The 7,352-nt window shown below is 51.9% G+C and overlaps 1 long non-coding RNA gene across 1 annotated transcript; it reads left to right on the forward strand.

The window, feature by feature from the left end:
- Nucleotides 1-908: 908 nt before the first annotated feature.
- Nucleotides 909-6,805, forward strand: LOC106506296 (uncharacterized). The gene is made up of 3 exons (XR_014839335.1): nucleotides 909-1,046; nucleotides 5,300-5,399; nucleotides 6,699-6,805. It is a non-coding gene; the product is annotated as an uncharacterized LOC106506296 (long non-coding RNA).
- Nucleotides 6,806-7,352: the final 547 nt, after the last annotated feature.

A 7,352-nucleotide genomic window follows, 5' to 3' on the forward strand; every position in this document is an offset into this window, starting at 1 on the left:
TCCGTAAGACAGATGCTGCGTCTACTGGCTGTCGCCAGGTCCAAGCTCGCACTGCTCATCACGTGACAGACCCATCCATGACAGCGGCGTCGCTGGGACAAGAAATAGCAACGTGTCCACAGACCGAGAAGATGTCCCCAAGACCTCGTGTCCCCAGGAACCAGGCTGCCTGAATCAGCACTCAGGCCTCTGTGGCACTAAAAGGGGAACAGGTGGGGTCCTGATGCCTCGGGGTGGGGGTGTGTTAACCTTCCTTCCCACAGACACTCACCGGGAGGCAGGGGTCCTAGGAAATTCCTTTAGGGACTCCGCAGTGACAGCACACAAGGCTCTTTGTGACCTAGCGACAGCGCCCAGCACCGTCCTGTCCCCAGGGCTGACAGGTAATGGGTCATCAGGAGGACGATGTGAAAACCTCCCACCGGCTTGGGCCACGTCCACATCCAATGCCATTTCTTTGTTCCTTCTTTGGACAGGAGGTCTTGGGCTGTTGAGGGGACTCAAACCCTTTGTCCCCAAGGGAAAGCCATCCTTCGACCTGCATAACCCAAATGTCCGAGTGTCTTAGGACACAGATTATGCACGTAGTCCCTAAGCCACACGAGTGTGGGAGGGTGCCTGCTGTCCCGCTCATCAGCGGAGCAAACCACATGGTCCCCCTTCACTGGTGCTTTGTCTGCTGTTGTTTCCCCAGCCTGAAAACACGCCCACGCTTAGACGCCAAGGGGTCCGGGCCAGGCAGGGAATAACTCATTCTTGTACCCCAAAGCCACGCTAATCCGAAACATGACTTGTTTTTCAACATCTATTTCTCATCTGTCAGGAATCCCTGTGCGTCTGGAAGCGAGACTGTCTCAGGAGGAAGCGCAGATGCTCCAGGTGGAACCCAGAGCCACCCTCGGAAGTGACGACACAGGAAACGGGCAGGCAAGGGGACCGTGCCCTGCCCAGGGGCGGGCAGCACCCACAGACCCAGCAGCGCCTGGGTCTCTACCTGGCTTTCCACATCCAATAGCCTCCACAAGGCCCCAATGAATGCTGAGCAGGTCTGCCTCCCTCAAAATGTATTTCCAATTTGCGTTTGCCCGTGTGTGTGTATTATTATTTAGCGGGGCCCCTGTGTCACTGGACATGGTGTTTTCTCCATTTATCGCACAGATTTCATGTTTTTGAAAGATTCTGCCTCCTTATCAGCTTTCATGATTGTGTTGCTTTAACCAACTGCAGCTGGCGAATCTGCCAACTCAAGGGTTGGAAATTACGCTCATCATTCAAGGAGCGTTTGGGAAGAGGGAGGGGGAGTAGGGCGGTGACCTTGAAAGGCCCTCGGCTGCAGGAGCCGCCTCCAAGGACCCGGCAGGAGGGGGCCCTTCCCGCCATCCTCTCGCGGCTGCAGTCACCTAGGACGCCCCCCTCCATCTTCTCTAATCTGCCTTTTCTTCCATCAGACCCACCCCCCGTGGCATCTTGTTTTCCTCGGCTTCCCGTTGCCTAGGAAATGAAACAGGACCATAGCAGGGGCCGTGTGAGGGCGGGGGGCCTGCGTGTCCTCCGCGAGCTCACCAGGTGCAAGGGGGGGCCACCTCTTTATCCGAAAAGAATTTCCGAGGCAGCCGGGCAGCCTCGTTAAGATTTTTCCCATGCCACCTCACAAAAGATGGCTGGCGGACACAAAAGGGATGCTAGCTGGGCTGTATCCTTTTGTCCCAGAGCCCAGGCTGAAGCTGGCTGAAGCCCGGGGCTGGTGCATGCATAATTCAGATGGCGTTTCAGGGCATCCCTCGTGCTGCCCTTAAAGAAAGGGCGGGCCTGGGGGAGGAGGGGCCAGAGACGGAGGCTGGTCTCATTAGGATAACCCGTCGTGCATATTCACACCGCAGCACGTACATGTTCTCAGCTTGTCGGGAAAGGGAGAATGTAAGAATTTAATCTCGGAGAAGAGTAGTCATAGCGTTTCACCTCTTGAACCCGTCTTGGGTGTGCGGGGATCAGAACGCAGGTGTTCATGGCCACGTAGGAAAAGGCTGCCTCTGCGCCACCAGCAGTTTATCCCTGTGTCACGGTATCTCATGAGATTCACATGCCAGTTCTGTCCCCGTTTGCTGGCAAGCAGGACACTGCGGATGCTGTGCAGCGCGCTGCGGGGCGGGGGCGGGCGGGCTCCCTTCCGTGCTCTTCCAGATTTCACGGGTCCGCTGTCCCCCGCGACCCGGCTGGAGGGGGCAGCGCTCGGCTGGATTCGAACCTAGGTTTTCTGCTGATCATCTCCAGCCTCTGCAGTCCCAGCAAGGAGGCATGATACCTGAAGGGAAGCGGGAGAAAGGAAATGAGAAATAAAAGTCTCTGCTTTGAAGTTCTGCAGTAACTGTAAAATCACGGGAAGGCAAGGCTGTGTGTGTTTTTCGTTTTAAGAACTCAGGAGGGGGCGACCTTGCTGTAGAAACAGGGGTCCCCGTTTCTGATGGTTCAGTCCCACTGGATGCCGCTCAGGGTCCCCAGGGTTCCCAGCTGCCCAGGGGCTTCTCGTCCTCCACGGGAGCCCCGCAGACACACCCGTGCCGTTTGAGGGGTGTGGGCGGGGACTGCGCTGACCCTCAGATCACCCGCGAGAATGAGCTCCCACAGCAGGAACCCTTCAGTCCATGAATCTAGGTCATGGTTTATCTCATCAGCTCTCGCTGCTCAAAGCAACGCCTTGTCTTCTCCGTGGCTTTGGTTGTTTTCTCTTGTGAGGTCTTGCGTTCATGCATTGCATTTCTCCTTGAGTGTGTTTTTTGCATTTTGATACGAGGGTTTTTCCTTTAATTCATTTTCCAGTTTTTGTGTGGCTGGTATCTGGAACACACTGGACCTTGTGGCTGATGTTGTTTGAGCGACCTTGTCTCCTACAATCATGCTAAATTTCTTGATAACCTGGAAGTGGATTTTTTTGGTAATTCTAGAATTTTCTACATACTTAGTCATGTCATTTGCAAATAACGACAGTTTTTCTTCTGCCTTTCCGGGATGTGTGTCTTTTATTTCTTGCCGTGGCTTATTTCATTGGCTCGTACAGTGGTGAAAGCAGGTGCGAGCCCACATCGTCCTCGCCTTGCTCACAGTCTGAGGAGAAAAAGCAAAGTGCCGAGTCTTTTCGTATCACCTGTGGGACCAGATGCAGGGGTTTTGTAGACGCCTTTCATCAATTACCGTTCTTTTCATTCCCATTTTGCCGCGGTCGGTGGATTTATCCATTTAATCATAGACATCAAATGTGTTTTTTGAGATCAGTTGGGGTGACTATGCTTTTTCCTGTATCCTGTTAATACGGTAATGACATATTTGCTTTTCATATATGAAACCAAATGTGCCGTCCTGCAGTAAACCCTGGGAGTTTTGTAGGAGTCTCCCGAGGGGCTGGCGCGACAAAGGGCCATGAGCTGAGCCAACAGACATTTACCCGCTGACCGTTCTGGAAGCGGGACGTTGGGTGGAGGTGGGGCGTGGCAGAGCCCTGCCCTCTCCTGCCTCCACCAGCTCCCAGCTGTGGGCATCCTTGGCTTCCTCGGTTTGCAAACTCATCCTCTGGCTTCTGCCACCATCACCACACGTGTCCCTGTGTGACTGTCTTTCGGGGACCTCCTCTCTCTGTCTCTGTCTCTTCCGCTCTAAGAACACAAGGGCCCTGGCCACAATGGGTTGGGGACCCACGCTGCTCTAACACGATCTGAACCTAACCAAGTGCACCTGCAAAGGCCCTAAGTCCAGATCCCCTCCTATTCACAGGAACCTGCTCTTGGAATCTCAGCACATTTTTTGAGGGGACAAAATTCACCCTACAGTGGCCATGATCCATTATCCTTTTTATGCATTTCTGGATTCAGTCTGTTCATATTTTGTGGAGAAGTTTTGCATTCGGGAGAACTACTGGTCTGTAATTATATTTCCTTAGAATGTGTTGCCCCAGTGTAACACAAGCCAACTGCCCACCGTAACAAATGAGCTGGGAAGAAGCCCCTCGTCTTCTATTTTCTGATCGGGTTTGTGTGTGATTAATGTCTTTCCTCCCAAAATGTTGGGTGGAATTCAGCGCTGAAGCATCTGGCGTTTCCTTTGTTTTCAATTTCAAATTCAACTTCTCTGGTAGATGTAAGATAGTAGCTTTTCCTCCTTCTTGTGTCAGCTGTGACAGTTTGTGTCTTTCAAAGAATCGTCTCCTCAATCTAAATTGTCAAATCTACTGAACACACCATTGTTCACAATATTTCTTATCACCTCACATCCAGAGTGTCTATAGAAATGCAGACTCTCTGATTCCTAGTATTGGCGATTTGTTTTTTCTCTCTTTCCCATAGTTGGTCCCGAGGGCTATCAATTTTTCAATCTTTTCAAAGCATCAGCATTAGGTTTTATTAATTTTCTATATTATTATTTTTCCATTTTCCATTTCCCAAATGTCTTCCTTTATTAACTCTCTCCACTTGCTTTTTTAGGTTTACTCTGGTTTTCTTCGCTTTGCAATGTGGGGAACTCATCCATTGATTTTAGACCTTTCTTCCTTTATGAAATAAGCATTCATAACTATGAATTTCCCTTTACATACTGCTTTAGCTACATCCCATAGATTTTGTATTTCTATTGTCATTTGATTTAAACGCTTCCCAATTTTCTTTGTGTAGTGGGTGGAGTGTAGTGACAGATTTGCGAGCTGTTTGTTTTAGCAAGTAAACCTCCCCCCAATTAATACCTTCCATGGTGTCTATGCTGCCAGCTTCATTCCACATGGCAAAAATACTTCTTTCTACAGAGGTGGGCAACTCAAAAACACTATCCAATGGAAAGTTTTTGTCATTTAAAAGATAAAGGTAGGGAGTTCCCATTGTGGCGCAGTGGATTACGAATCCGACTAGTATCCATGAGGATGCAGGTTTGCTCCCTGGCCTCCCTCAGTGGGCTAAACATCTGGCATTGCCGTGAGCTGCTGTGTAGGTTGTTGCAGATGCAGCTCGAATCCCAAGTGGCTGCGGCTGTGTACAGGCCGGCAGCTGGAGCTCCGATTCGACCCCTGGCCTGGGAACTTCCATATGCCACAGGTGCAGCCCTAAAAAAGGAAAAAGAAAAGAAAAGAAAAAGGTGGCTGTGAGGAATAAGAATTTCAGCAGGTACGCTACAGGGGGGAGACAAATTTCTCCACCTGTCGGGGGAGGACTGGTTGCCTCTGGCCTCCCAGTCCACAGTCGTCACATCCTGCAGTCCTTTTCTTCAAAATGACACTCAGGAAAGCTCACGATCATCCCGGCCTGTGTCTCTGCATCCCCAGGTCCAGTACTGTGGCCAAGAGAACATCACCTCCCCAGCCCTGGGCGCACAGACAGGGACCTGGGCCAACAGCACAACGGAAGCGTAGGTTCCTGACACAGGTGGGTGCTGGGCAGGTAGAGACTATGGGTGACTTTCAGCTCAGTTTGCAGCTGCCTGCGCCTCCCTGAGACAAAACCACCAGAGGTGGACATACAGGCCCTGCAGGTGCCTGCAGGACTCTGGCTGTCGGAAGCCAGACAAAGGGCCCAGGCCAGGCGCTCCAGAGCTCCTCAGCTGCCCACCCGCATCGCCGTGACCGCCATCCTCTCCGCCGTCTCCTGAGGCGCCGCAGCGATGCCGGCACCTGCGCCAGGGAGCAGCCGTGAGGCCTGAGTGATGACACGGGGCCACACCCACAGGCGTGCAGGGCACAATGCTGGCTGTTACTGTGATGCACGCCTGCGTGTTTCCCAGGCTCATGAGACCCAGAAATCCTGCCCTGATGAACATCGTGTGAGACTAATGCTTCCTGGAATGTATTTTTGAAAAATCTGAACAATGGGAAAACTAATGGAGTTTGGAGTTGAACTCTAGATCTTTGGGCGGCTTCCTGCCATTTTTGGTGTGGGTGGTATATTTCATTAAGCAAATTTTTTTGTTTTTGGAAAGAATGCATGGGTGGTAAAATACTTCTTTTGCTCTCAAAGTTAAACTGAGTTTGGCTGAGCTTACAACAAGTCTAAAATTCTTTCTCTCCAAATCCCTACATTCACTGCCTTTTAAATTTAGTGTCACGTAAAGGCTTCAGTGTCAATCTGATTCTCTTCTCTCTGTAAGTCACCCTGCCCCCTACAGGGACTGTAGTATTTTCCTCTACGTGGAACTGAAAGCACAGACGGTTTGCAGGTCTGGGGTCTGGGGTCTGCTGCCCCTGGGGTGTGGTTGGGGAACTGTCCTGTATTATCCATCCGGCTGCTGCCCTCCCCATGCACTTTGCGTTAGTCAGCTGTTCCCATGTTAACGCTGTGTGACAAGCCAGCCCAAACGCCGCAGCTGTGGCATGAGCATGCATGACCCTGCTCACGGTCAGCGTGGCCTCCAGCTGCAGGGCCGTGTCAGAGGAGGCTCTGCCCACGTGCCCCTCCTGTGACCAGCTGCTGTGGCCACATCGTCCTCATGGCGACGGATGGTGTCCAGAGCAGAGCAAGTCTCATGGGCAAAATCAGCACCAGTGGGGAGGCAAACATGCTTTGTCTCGTGGCGGACAGTCCAAAGTCACTGTGGCCCGGGGCGGGGGGGGGGGGGCGCCTGGGACAGTCAGGTACTTCCTCGTGGGACCCAGCTGTCACTTTCCTGGTTAACGTCAGTCACCCGTGTCTCTCACTCTTAATTTTGTAAAATTCCTCTCCCTTTCCCAGCCTTTCTCGCCCTCCCCACTCAACCTAACACCAAATGAAGGACATACAAGTCTTCTAATTCATTAATCCGGTTTCAAGCCCAAAAGCAAGAATAACCGATAAGCCAGGAGGAATTGTCGAGTTTCCCTGATAATCAAAGAAATGCAGAAGACAACCCCCAAAGTCAGATTGTCAACTGGATCCAGAGTTTGGGGACCCGCTGTCTGTCTCGCCAGCCGGAGGCTGTGGCTGAATTTGGAAGGACAGACCCGCTCCCCGGCAGCTCCCACGGTCGCCGCCCCATCGTCCACGGCTCCGCTCGGTGCCGAAGTGCTTTCCCCGCAGCACGTGGGCCCAGCTCCACCTTCTGTGCTAAAAAGACTGTGTCCTCCAGCCAGGCGGCCCCGGTCAGCTACATGCAGCCCAGGGCACTTGAAAGTGGCTCGTCCAAATTGTGACACATCGTAAGAGTAAAATACACAGAAAGTCAAAATTCTTTTGATTTTTTAAAAATGTGACTCCTAGGGGGCGCATGGTTATCTATGCGGCTTGCATTAAATTCCCACTGGATGTTATACTGAACTGGACGTTCCAGTTCTACCGACCACTGCGTTATCCTGGACGCGGCCGCCTTAGGACATTCCAGTTGCTTTCCGGCGTGTAGGTTTAGACAAA

The sequence above is a fragment of the Sus scrofa genome, chromosome 1 (genome assembly GCF_054392235.1).
Source record: "Sus scrofa isolate SSC_HxYL_T2T_F1_AM1 chromosome 1, Sscrofa_HxYL_maternal_Yorkshire_Landrace_v2.0, whole genome shotgun sequence".
Taxonomy (NCBI): domain Eukaryota; kingdom Metazoa; phylum Chordata; class Mammalia; order Artiodactyla; family Suidae; genus Sus; species Sus scrofa.